Source organism: Pongo abelii, chromosome 3 (assembly GCF_028885655.2).
Source record: "Pongo abelii isolate AG06213 chromosome 3, NHGRI_mPonAbe1-v2.0_pri, whole genome shotgun sequence".
Classification (NCBI taxonomy): Eukaryota; Metazoa; Chordata; class Mammalia; order Primates; family Hominidae; genus Pongo; species Pongo abelii.
The window spans coordinates 67,549,533-67,562,812 of record NC_071988.2 but is presented as its reverse complement, the minus strand read 5'-3'; the positions used below and the strand labels follow the sequence as shown (position 1 = coordinate 67,562,812).

General features: G+C 34.9%; 1 long non-coding RNA gene across 5 annotated transcripts in view; it reads right to left on the bottom strand.

The window, feature by feature from the left end:
- Positions 1 to 11,356: 11,356 nt before the first annotated feature.
- The window catches only part of LOC103889264 (uncharacterized), a 66,766-nt gene continuing 64,842 nt past the window's right edge, over positions 11,357 to 13,280 (bottom strand). For 2 of the 5 annotated variants that reach the window (XR_008524544.2, XR_008524543.2), the window contains exon 5: positions 11,377 to 11,705. This is a non-coding gene — a long non-coding RNA (uncharacterized LOC103889264). Of the gene's footprint in view, positions 11,706 to 13,280 lie in introns of all 5 variants that reach the window. The other 3 variants (XR_010139703.1, XR_010139704.1, XR_008524545.2) reach the window with 3 other exon arrangements.

The window sequence follows — 13,280 nt, the reverse complement described above, 5'->3', positions numbered from 1 at the left end:
TGGGCTGAGACGATGGGGTTTTCTAAATATACAATCACGTCATCTGCAAACAAGGGCAATTTGACTTCCTCTTTTCCTAATTGAATACCTTTTATTTCTTTCTCCTGCCTGATTGTCCTAGACAGAACTTCCAACACTATGTTGAATAGGAGTGGTAAGGGAGGGCATCCCTGTCTTGTGCCCGTTTTCAAAGGGAATGCTTCCAGTTTTTGCCCATTCAGTATGATATTGGCTTTGGGTTTGTCAAAAATAGCTCTTATTATTCTGAGACACATTTCATCAATACCTATTGAGAGTTTTTAGCATGAAGGACTGTTGCATCTATTGAGATGATCATATGGTTTTTGTCTTTGGTTCTGTTTATATGATGGATTACATTTATTGATTTGCATATGTTGAACCAGCCTTGCATCCCAGGCATGCAGCAAACTTGATCGTGGTGGATAAGCTTTTTGATGTGCTGTTGGATTCGGTTTGCCAGTATTTTATTGAGGATTTTTGCATCGATGTTCATCAGGGATATTGGTCTAAGATTCTTTTGTGTGTGTGTGTCTCTGCCAGGCTTTGATATCAGGATGATGTTGGCCTCATAAAATGAGTTAGGGAGGATTCCCTCTTTTTCTATTAATTGGAGTAGTTGCAGAAGGAATGGTACCAGCTCCTCTTTGTACCTCTGGTAGAATTCGGCTGTGAATCCATCTGGTCCTGGACTTTTTTTGGTTGGCAGGCTATTAATTATTGCCTCAATTTCAGAACCTGTTATTGGTCTATTCAGGGATTCAACTTCTTCCTGTTTTAGTCTTGGGAGGGTGTATGTGTCCAGGAATTTATCCATTTCTTCTAGATTTCCTAGTTTATTTGCGTAGAAATGTTTACAGTATTTTCTGATGGTAGTTTGTATTTCTGTGGGATCAGTGGTGATATCCCCTTTATCATTTTTTATTGCGTCTATTTGATTCTTCTCTCTTTTCTTCTTTATTAGTCTCGCTAGCAGTCTGTCAATTTTGTTGATCTTTTCAAAAAAACCAGCTCCTGGACTCACTGATTTTTTGAATGGTTTTTTGTGCCTCTATCTCCTTCAGTTCTGTTCTGATCTTAGTTATTTCTTGCCTTCTGCTAGCTTTCGAATGTACTTGCTCTTGCTTCTCTAGTTCTTTTAATTGTAATGTTAGGGTGTCAATTTTAGATCTTTCCTATTTTCTCTTGTGGGCATTTAGTGCTATAAATTTCCCTCTATACACTGCTGTGTGTCCCAGAGTTTCTAGTGTGTTGTGTCTTTGTTCTCATTGGTTTCAAAGAACATCTTTATTTCTGCCTTCATTTAATTATGTACCCAGTAGTCATTCAGGAGCAGGTTGTTCAGTTTCCATGCAGTTGAGCGGTTTTGAGTGAGTTTCTTAATCCTGAGTTCTAGTTTGATTGCACTGTGGTCTGACAGACAGTTTGGTACGTCACCATCATCGAAGACCAAAGGTAGATAAAACCACAAAGATGGGGAGAAACCAGAGCAGACAAGCTGAAAATTCTTTTTTTTTTTTTTTTTTTTTTTTTTTGAGCCAGAGTCTCGCTCTGTCACCCAGGCTGGAGGGCAGTGGTGCGATCTCAGCTCACTGCAAGCTCTGCCTCCTGGGTTCATGCCATTCTGCCACCTCAGCCTCCCAAGTAGCTGGGACTACAGGTGCCCACCGCCATGCTCAGCTAATTTTTTGTATTTTTAATAGAGATAGAGTTTCACTGTGTTAGCCAGGATGATCTCGATCTCCTGACCTTGTGATCTGCCCACCTTGGCCTCCCAAAGTGCTGGGATTACAGGCGTGAGCCACCACACCCGGCCAAAGCTGAAAATTCTAAAAATCAGAGTGCCTCTTCTCCTCCAAAGAACACAGCTCCTTGCCAGCAACAGAACAAAGTTGGATGGATAATGACTTTGACGAGTTGAGAGAAGAAGGCTTCAGACAATTGGTAATAACAAACTTCTCTGAGCTAAAGGAGGATGTTCGAACCCATCGCAAAAAAGCCAAAAACGTTGAAAAAAGATTAGACGAATGGCTAACTACAATAAACAGCATAGAGAAGACCTTAAATGGCCTGATGGAGCTGAAAACCATGACACAAGAACTATGTGAAGCATGCACAAACTTCAGTAGCCAATTCAATCAAGTGGAAGAAAGGGTATCAGTGATTGAAAATCAAATAGATCAAATGAATGAAGTGAAGAGAGAAGTTTAGAGAAAAAAGAGTAAAAAAAACGAACAAAGCCTCCGAGAAATATGGGATTATGTGAAAAGACCAAATCTATGTCTGATTGGTGTACCTGAAAGTGACGGGGAGAATTGAACCAAGTTGGAAAAACTCTTCAGCATATTATCCAGGAGACCTTCCCCAACCTAGCAAGGCAGGTCAACATTCAAATTCAGGAAATACAGAGAACACCACAAATATACTCCTCAAGAAGAGCAACTCTGAGACACATAATTGTCAGATTCACCAAAGTTGAAATGAAGAAAAAAATGTTAAGGGCAGCCAGAGAGAAAGGTCGGGTTATCCACAAAGGGAAGCCCATCAGACTAACAGCAGATTTCTCAGCAGAAACTCTACAAGCCAGAAGAGAGTGGGGGCCAATATTCAACATTCTTTAAGAAAAGAATTTTCTGCTTTGTCATTTTTATTTTAGTCTTTTAAGTATAAGGCAAGTCGCAGGCAAAACAATCTAAATAAATGACATTCATTGGTGATATTTCAAGCAGTAGGATCAAACAGGGAAGAATGGGAAAAATTTGGGTTAGTCTGTGACCAATTACCTTTAAATGATTCTGTATGTCACTGTTTTTTACTCCCTTAGTGTTGGGAAGCAATATGAATATCTTTCAGTTTCTGCATGGTCAGAGGTTTCTGAGGAAAAATTACTGGAAACCGTGGTTACATGACAATCCTTGGATGTTAAAGGGTGTTTGAATAGATAGAGAAATCCAGAATTATATAGAGATTTATTTCTTCAGTTATGTGTCTACATTCCAAAGGGTTGTAACCAGATACCTTCCCTTATCTTTTTGGAGCAATCCAGAGGAGAGGGTGGTAGCCCCCAGATCCATAATTTCAGGGTGTTTCTCCTATGGTACAGACTCCACTGGCATAACCACCTGGCTCCTCCACATTGCCACGAAGGAGAAGGTGTGGCTTCAGAAACCTACAATTTGATTGCTTTAAGTAATCAGAAACCTTGTGCTTGATCTCAGAACCAAGTAAGTGAATGTAGTATTAAAAACATGTCTTGCGTTTTATATGTTAACTGAATATTATTATTCTCCACTGATTAATATTATAGACTAAAATCTAAACGGAAAGACAAGTGAACAATGAAATATTTAATACAATGTTTTGAAAAATTTCATGAAGAAAATAAGCAAGATCTGGTAGTAAAAAAGCTGTACCTTTAGAAATAGGCAATTATTTTTCTGTACACTCAAATTTAACTCTATTATAGCAACTGTAAGTTGTATTATAAATTAACTATTTTGGATTTCCATGCCTATTTGCTTGTGAACCTTTTGAGGAAAATGACTAACCCTATTTATTTTTTTATTTCCAGGAAATGGTATCTGGGGTTTAATAAATACTTCTAGAATTAATAAATTAATAGCTAACCTAAACTTTCACTGTCCCAATTCAAAATTATTAATCTAATATCAAGGAAATTCACATTTAATTCTCTTTTTACCTCATCTAAATATATCATCTCATAGAGTCGTTGAAACTTGGAAAAACAAAATATCTCCCGATTTTACAAGAAATTTTTGATCTATGATAATATAATGCCATTTATTTCATATTAAACTGAAGGTATATTTAATTTCAAAGTTTTCAAACGAAAATACCAGAAAGTTAATCCCAATATTCAAGTTAGAACAAAGGACTCTTCAATCAGAAATGGATCCTATCTTTTTTAGAGGCCCCCTACGACACAGGTACGGTTAAGATATTGTTCATAACTATAAGAACAAATTTTCTTATGAAATAAATATGGACAATATCAAATGAGGAACATTTCCTATGATGCTGAGAGAATCTTTCACCTTTGATCTTCCATTTTCTTCTTAGCTATTTTATGATACATTTTTTACAATAACTATTCTTATTATGCATGTAGAAAATATGAGCCAACCTTCATGTATAATAATTGAAAAAATAAGTGTTATTGGTTACCACTTAGGTAATGTGATGTGTTAAACCTGTGTCATCCTTTCTCTGTAAGCAATGTCTCCTTTTCTCCATTTTCAGCTTCATGTACATACTGGAGCCTACTTTTTGTGCAGTTATTTTCTTTCAATTTCATTTTAAGTTCCATAATCCTGCTGCTATTTAAGGAGTGTCCTCAAGATGTTGTGGTTTACACTCTAGTGCCCTATCCTCTTTCAGAAGAACTCCGCTTGGTTTGCTCATGTGTGCACTGCCTTTTAAGTCAGGGCTTCTAGTATGAAGTACAAGAGCTATTTGACTACTCAAGTGTAACTCTTGTTTTGTAGTATATCATTTGAAGACATGTCTCTAGGCTTCTGGTTATTTATACAACTTATAGTCTACTTCTATCTGTGTGTATGCTGTGTTATTTACTCTGCATTTATTTGTATATAGTAGACTGAAGTAAGCTATTTGCATTCACCATAATGATGTATTTTTATACACTCAAAAAGTATGGCATTACTGATAATGTAATCATTTGAATTTATTCAAGGTTTATTTGCTTTAACATTTCTTCATGTCAAATAAAGGTCTTAGTGAAATTATAGATAAACTGGCTAAAATCATGGAAAAATGGAAATTTTAACTTAAAATGTAAGGGCATTTTCATATTTCATAGTATCCTGAAGATGAAGATGAAGAATACATTGGATTATATAAATGCAAAATGTTAAAAGGAGAGTGGCTAAGCACAAACATATTTTGCTCAAACAATATTTCCTTTTTCATGTTATAAGTAAATTGCTCTTGACATTTATATAGCTAAAGTTTATATTCATATATTATTCCCCCCAAACAAAACATGAATGTTTTCCTAAAAATCACATAGTAATTGCATAGGTACTGAGATTAATGGAAATAATGGATTAAAATATTTTATTAAATACCAATATTATGGCAGTTAAAACTATAAAGTTCAGCATTGGACTGCCCATGCTTACCTTCCAATTTAATCAGTTATCAACTGTGTTATTTTAGGTAAGTTACTTAACTTCTCTAAGGCTCCTGGATATATAATAATACCTGCTACTAAGACAGATGGAAAAATTAAGTTGCTGAATACATTTCATACTTAACATCTAAGATTTGGGGTTCAAATTTATAATATCCTATCTGTGTGGTTTTAAATTTCTCTAAGTCTAGAAATTTACATAAATCAGTCACAGGTCGGTAATGTCCTGAATATCTTGTCAGAGACTAATTTGATGCTTCTCTGGTGGGGCTTGTCCAGAAATGCCACATGTAAAGTCCTATTAAGTATAAACTGTCACTTCAAAAGTAGAAAGTATACAAGAACAAAGGTCCTTTGTTTCAGTGTTACCAGAATCATTCCTAGGATTATCAGTACCACCTAAATTCACATAATGTAATTTTCTAATATTCATAAGTAGAAAATATTGTAAAATATTAAAATAGATGAGAAGAGATATAAAACATAAAAAAGGAAAAGATGCCATCAGCAATGACAGGAAGAAAATGATAAAGAGCAAAGTACAACTTTCCCAAAAGAAAAATGTAATCAAGGAACTTAAAAATAGAGATAAATGTGGTACAGACACACCGTGGAATACTATGCAGCCATTAAAAAGAACAACATCATGTCATTTGCAGATACATGGATGGAGCTGGAGGCTGTTATTCTTAGCAAAGTTACACAGAAACAGAAAACCAAATGCTGCATATTCTCACTTATAAGTAGGAGCTAAGTGATGAGAACACATGGACACATAGAGGGGAACAACACACAGAGGGTGGAGTTTGGGAGGAGGGAGAGGATCAGGAAAAATAACTAATGGTACTAGGCTTAATACCAGGGTGAGGAAATAATCTGTACAACAAACCCCTGTAACACGACTTTACCTAAATAAAAAACTTGCACAGGTGCCCTTGAACTTACAAGTTAAAAATGAAAAAATAAAAATAAAAATAGAGTTACAGGTAGATTCAACTAAACAGAAGTAAGAATTACTAAAAGTGAAATAGACCTGAATGCAAAACAGAGGGATAAATGTTTGAAAATATAAACAAGATTAAGATTTACTTAGGTTACAAAAGAAAATACACAACTGGCCAACAAACACATGAAAAAATTCTCAACGTCACTAATGATCAGGGAATTTCAAACTAAAACCACAATAAGATACCACCTTACTCCTGTAAGAATTGTCACAATGAAAAAATAAAAAAAATAGATGTTGGCATGCATGTGCTGAAAAAGGAACACTTTTACACTGTTGGTTGGGAAGGTGAACTGGTATAACTACTATGGAAACCCATATGGAGATTCCTTAAAAAACTAAAAGTAGAACTACCATTCCATCCAGCAAGCCCACAATTGCGTACCTGCCCAAAGGAAAAGAAGTCATTACATGAAAAAGGCACTTGCACACGCATATTTATAGCAGCACAATTCACAATTGCAAGAAATATAAAAGCAGCCTAAATGCCCATCAAGCAATGACTGGATAAAGAAAATGTGGTGTATATATACACCACGGAATAATACTCAGCTATAAAAAGAAATGAAATAATGGCCTTTGCAGCAACTTGAATAGAGTTGGAGACCATTATTCTGAGTGAAGTAACTCAGGAATGGAAAATCAAATATTGTATGTTCCCACTTGAAAGTGGGAGCTGAGCTATGAGAATGCAAAGGCATAAAAATGATATAATCGACTTTGGGGACTCAGGACAAGGACGGGAGTGGGGTAAGGGATATAAGACCACACACTGGTAAAGTGGACACTGCTCAGGTGATGGGTACCTCAAAATCTCAAAAATCATCACTGAAGAACTTTTCCATGTAACCAAAATCCATGTGTTCCCCAATAACTGTTGAAATAATTTTAAAAAATCATTGCCCAAACAAACCCCACAAAAAAGGGTTATTGAGGTTACAATGAGAATAAATAAACTTCCAACTAAAGCTGTAGAGTTAGAGAATAGATAAGAGGCAAACAATAGAAAAACAAAAATTGGCTGAGAATGTGTCAACAATTATGAAAGAAAATCTAAATTCTCAGATTTGGGAATCATAACAAATCCCAAGCCAGTTAAAGATAAAGATACCCATCAGTAGATTTATCAGGCTAAAATTACTGAAACCCAAGGAGAGAGATTGATATGGTTTGGCTGTGTTCCCAGACAAATTTCATCTTCAATTATAATTCCCATAATCCCCACAAGTCATGGGAGGGACCTGGTGGGAGGTAATTGAATCATGGGGTTGGTTACCCTCATGTTGTTCTCATGATGGCGAGTGTGTCCTCATGAGATCTGATGGTTCTATCAGGGGCTTTTCCCCCTTTGCTCAGCACTTCTCCTTCCTACCATCATGTGAAGAAGGACATGTTTTGCCTCCCCTTCTGTCATGATTGTAAGTTTCCTGAGGCCTCCCCAGCCATGTGAAACTGTGAGTCAATTAAACCTTTTTCCTTTTTAAATTACCCAGTCTTAGGCAGTTCTTTATAGTAGTGTAAGAACAGGCTAATACAGGGAGTAAATCTTAAACAGCAGAAAGAAAAGATATTCTCTACACAATGAGGATAAAAACAAACAGCATGTTTCTTAAAAAACAACAATGAAAGTTAGAAAATAGAGAATAGAATTTTGAAAAACAAACAACTTAGGGATATGCACACACACATATATACTTGTAGATATAAAATAACATATACTATATTTATGGAAAAATTTATAGAACAAATTGAGTCATTACAAAAACTTAAATAAAGAATATACATATTACAATGTTAAAATTTTCCACATTAATCTATAAGTTCAATTTGGTGCAATCCCAATTTTTGTGCTGTTGGTGGTAGTTGTATTGTTGGTGGTGGGGGGTGGTGGTGTTTGTGTGTGTGTGTATGTGCATGCAACTAAAAAACATTTCCATTGCCCTCCTGAACTAAAAGCAGAAAGTGGGAAAGTTGGCCAAGAAAAAATCAAGGTTTATTAACAAGATATAATAACATACACTTTCTAGTATTAATGAATGAATAGATAGGTTGTCTAAAAGCTACAGAATACAGAGTTCCAAAGCAGAACCATATCGTATATATATATATACACACATATATGTATATGTTAGTATTATATATACAAATTAGCGTTATGTTCAGAATAGTGAATTTTTAGACAGAAACTTTTTAATATAATCCCTATTTCCTATCATCTGAAAAGTATATCCTGATTGGCTAAAGTCAATATTTTATAAATGAAAATTTCAAAATGTGAAAAAGTAGAATTTCTTCATATACCTGAGATAGAAAATTATAAGTAAAACCTATATCAATAAGAAATAAACAGTTAAATAGAAAGAATTTTCAAAAGACGTGAACAAGCTATCCACAGAAACATACACAAATGGTTAGTAAACCTATGGAAGTATGCTAATGCCTCAGTTTTAATCGGGGAGTAAATGTTAGTGCAGGAAGATACATTTTCATACTAATTTTAATTTCAAAAATTAAAACCAATATCAAATGTTAGCAATGGCAAGGATGAAGGAAACCTCAGATACACTACTGGAAATCTGCATGACTCGCTGGAGAACAATTTGCCAAAATCTAGGAAAGTTGAAGATGTAGAATTTTCTACCAAGATATTTTACTTCCAATCACTTATCCTAAAGAAATTTTTATATAAACAAACAAACCATATTAAAATATGTTCACAACAATGAAAAAAATTAGAAAAAACCCTAAATTTTCATCAAAGATTAAAATAGATAGGAAACTATAGATTGATTATATTTTCATTATATCTTAGATATGAACAAATAGGACCCAATGAATATTGGATGAAATCATGTTTCAGTAAAAGGAATAAAAATTGTTTCCATTTATATAAATTTGAAAATATACAATCCAAAATGATGGTGAATATGGTAAATTGTCTTACTCAAATTATCTCCTGTGTGTTGTCTTTCGCTACAGAGACTGGAAAGCTAAAAACATATATAGGGTTTCATATCTAATTCTGCTTCTGCAATTAAATGCACTCCTGTGTGACCTGAATTCACTATTAAGTGTAGAAAAATTGAACAATGGTAGAGGTATCTATACTGCCAATGAATGATTATCAGGCATCACATAGCTCTGGAACAGAAAGTTCCGGCAGCAGATTCAATAAGTCCTTGATTCTAGCCAAAGCAGTATGCTCCTGGAGCCATCAGTTCTGGTAGAAGCTGATCTCCAGAAGTAAGTTAGGTGCAGTGCTCCAGATGCAACATTGCAGCCAGCTCCAGGAAGGGGGAACACGTTTGAAAATTCCCCAAAACTACATCTAGATATGTATTCTAGATCTGCCGTTTTAAACACTTGTCATATGATGACATGCATTCAAAATGGCATTGTGTATAAATGAATGAGGCTGCTAACCACAGGAGTAAATCAATACTATTAAATACTAACCATAGGGTTGAGTGAATAATACTCAAGGCTGTAACCAAATCATGGCACACTGGTTAGAAAACGTTACCAAGTACACACAAGAGATGTGTACTTGGAATTCTCACTGCAGAACTGCTTGTTACTAATAAGTATTTGCAAACAAACTCGATGCCCAACAACAAGTGAATTAATAAAATAGAGGATTTTATACAGTATAATCCTTTAGCATTTGGTGAATAGAGCTACACATGTCAATCAAATAGATGACTGCAAAGAAATATACAGTATGTTGCCTTCTTTTCAAGATATAACACCTACCAAAACAATATATGATTTATCAATCCATAAATATGTGATGAGATTATTTTTGAAAAATATATATGCAGATACAAAACTGCACATTCAAGATAGTGGTTATGGGCTGGGAGCAGTGGCTCTTGCCTGTAATCCCAGCACTTCGGGGGGCCGGGGGGGCGTATCACTTGAGGTCAGGGCTTTGAGACCAGCCTGGCCAACATGGTAAAACCCCATCTATACTAAAAATACAAAAAATAGTCAGGTGTGGTAGCGTGCACCTGTAGTCCCAGCTACTCAGGAGGCTGAGGCAGAATAGCTTGAACACAGGAGGCGGATGGAGGTTGCGCTGAGCCAAGATCACACCACTGCACTCCAGCCTGGGCGACAGAGCAAGACTGTGTCTCAAAATAAATAAATTAATTTATTAAAATAGTGGTTACATCTGGAAAGAAACAAATGGAATTATTATACACCTACTATGTACTGGCAAAAAAAAATAATAAAAAAATTTAATAAAAATTTTTTAATCAGATTAGGAAGAAGGCATCAATTTATCTTCTATATTTGTGTCTTTCAAATATTCTACAGCAAATGTTGCAAAACACTAAGATGATGTTTAGTTTAGGGGCTGGTGCGCCAGTGTTTTAATATATTTTAAAATTAAAAATAACCTATGGTACAAAAGGAATTTGTTAGTTCATGAAACGATATTGCTAGCATTTGCCTGGACCCTATCTCTGGTTCTTGGTGATTCTTCCAGCGCGGATATTCCTCTGTTGGCTTTGTCTTCCCTCATTATTTCTAAATTATATCCAGGAGCAAGCACAACTATGTGTTCCCTTATTTATATACAAAGGGGAGATCGTTTCTCACCAATCAGTCACCGAATTAAAGTCCTGATTTTCTTTGCGAGTGGACAAATCTAAGACAATTACTGTCATGCAGAATAGCGTTTGCTGGTTAATTGCAGGCTTCCCACTGTACTTCTCCCTTTCAGTCGCTATAGGAGGAGGAAGAGATGGCACTGATGGGCTTATGCTAACCTCTACTAAACCTCAGAATTTGGAGGAGCATTAATACCACCAAAATCTCAGGGCTCTAAATAGAGAAAATGTGAAATTCATTAAGGAAAATATGGGTGTTTTCCAGGAGATGGAACGGGGGGACAGGAGACGAGGTAAGCAAGCAGTAACTGAATCGCCACACCAAGTGCAGATCTTCAGGGTGTTTCAACATGCTAGTACCTAGGTCAGTGTTCTGAAAGTGTGGTCCCTGGACCAATAGCATTAGTATTGCCTAGGACCCTGTTAGAAATGTAAGATCTCGGGTTATACCTCCAACCTACTGAATCAGAGTGGCTGAGCCCAACCAGCTTTCCAGGAGATTCTGATGCCCAATAAAGATTGAGAGTCCCTTCTCCAGGCCCTTATAACCACACATCTCTCATATTGTGGGCACCTCACTTTGCTGCATGGAATACTACTGTTGTAAAAAATGTATTTTCAGCTACACAGCCATGTACATCATGTATATTGTATTTTCAGGAAAATAAAGAGAGGATTTTAGAAGGTAAATTTGACTATATGTCAAGTTCACCAACATGCTGGCTTCAGAACCTTCATGGTAAGATACCATCCCACTACATATACAATATTAATAATCCAAATCTGGAATGTATCTACGTCTCCTGTGTTTCTGGTTATCTTACCTTCTTCTGTGATATTATTTGCTTCAATCCTATGTTTCTTGTGACTCATTAAGATTATTTTCCATGTTCTGGAGTGGAAAAACAAAACTTGTTAATTTTGATAAAGTCAGTTTTTTCTTTTGTTGCTCATGAAACAAAATTTTTAAAGTTAATTTTGATAAAGTCAAATTTTTTTCTTGTTGATCATGCTTTTGGTGTCACAGCTCAGATTTTATTGCCAAATAGATATTCATGAAGATTTATCCCCATGTTTTATTCTTTATCCCCATGAATAGTTTCATGGTTCCCACACTTATATTTAGGCCTTTGATCTATTTTAAGTTATTTTTTGTACATGGTATGAAATAAAAGCATTTCAACTTATTCTTTTCCTTGCAGAAATACACTTGTCCCTGCATCATTTGTTTAAGAGACAATTTTTTCCTCTTGAATGGTCTTGGCTCTTTTTTTGAAAATCAATTAAACAAAGATGTCTGGTTTTAGTTCTGGATTCTCAGTTCTATTCCATTAGTCTCTATGTTTATCTTTATGCCCACACCACACTGTTTTAATTACTATAGATTTATAGTAGTTTTGAAATAAAAAACTGTGAGTCCTTCACCTTTGTTGTTTTCTATGTCATTTTGGCTATTTGGACTCACTTACAATATCACATGAATTTGAGAATTTGCTCTTAATATTATCCAAAAAAAAGAGTTGTTTAAACTTTGGTAGGGATTGCATTTTACTTGTACTTTAAGTTGCTTTCACACCTTAGTAATATTAAATGTTCCAATCTATGGATACGGGATGTCTTTCCTTTTATTTGAGCCTTCTATATTACTGTATTTCTAATTAAGAAATTTATTTTAGGTAGAATTAAGGGTGTACATTTGTATGATAAAATAACTCATATATAGGTAACAAGATTATATTTCTGAAATCATTACTTTATTATTGGCTTTTAGAAATTCTATTAATAACTCAACATATATTGAAAAATAATGTGGTTTTTAATTATTATTTTTTTTACCAGAAGACATTGGCTACTATGCTGGAACTATGACCAGTTTACACGTAGCCATCTGTACTAGTGGAGACCCGACATACCGGCAATTTTTTCCATGCTATTTAAACATTATGCATTTTTTTTCATACAACAAAGAACAAATTCACTGAATCACTCTTTAATTCATCTCTATTTCAAATTAATTCAATTATTCTGTGGATTTTATTCAAGTTGAATGCATAATTAATTGAAAACATGCCATTGATTTTACACCACCAGAAAGGAAAAAATTGCTTCCTATTTCAATGTTAAGATTCACCTTTCAATGGTAAGATGACTTCCAGTGAGGTAGAAATGATGATTCTCTTAAGGAGAATAAAATCCTTCATAAATTATGGAACAGTGTAAAAGGGACAGGAAATTGCAACACAGGCTAAAAATCATTAAATAATAAAATTTTAATTCTCAAAGAAATTTGCCTGATTTGGACATGAAAAAAATAGGAGTTAGAATTATTCTATTAGGTCAAAGTTTTTTTAGTTACATAGGAATCTAGTGTGCTACTTTAAGATAAGGAATTTCACTGAGGCTTGGAAATTGACATTAAAATAATAAAAATTGGCACCTTTGAGGAAAAAGCCTTGAAATCAGCAGA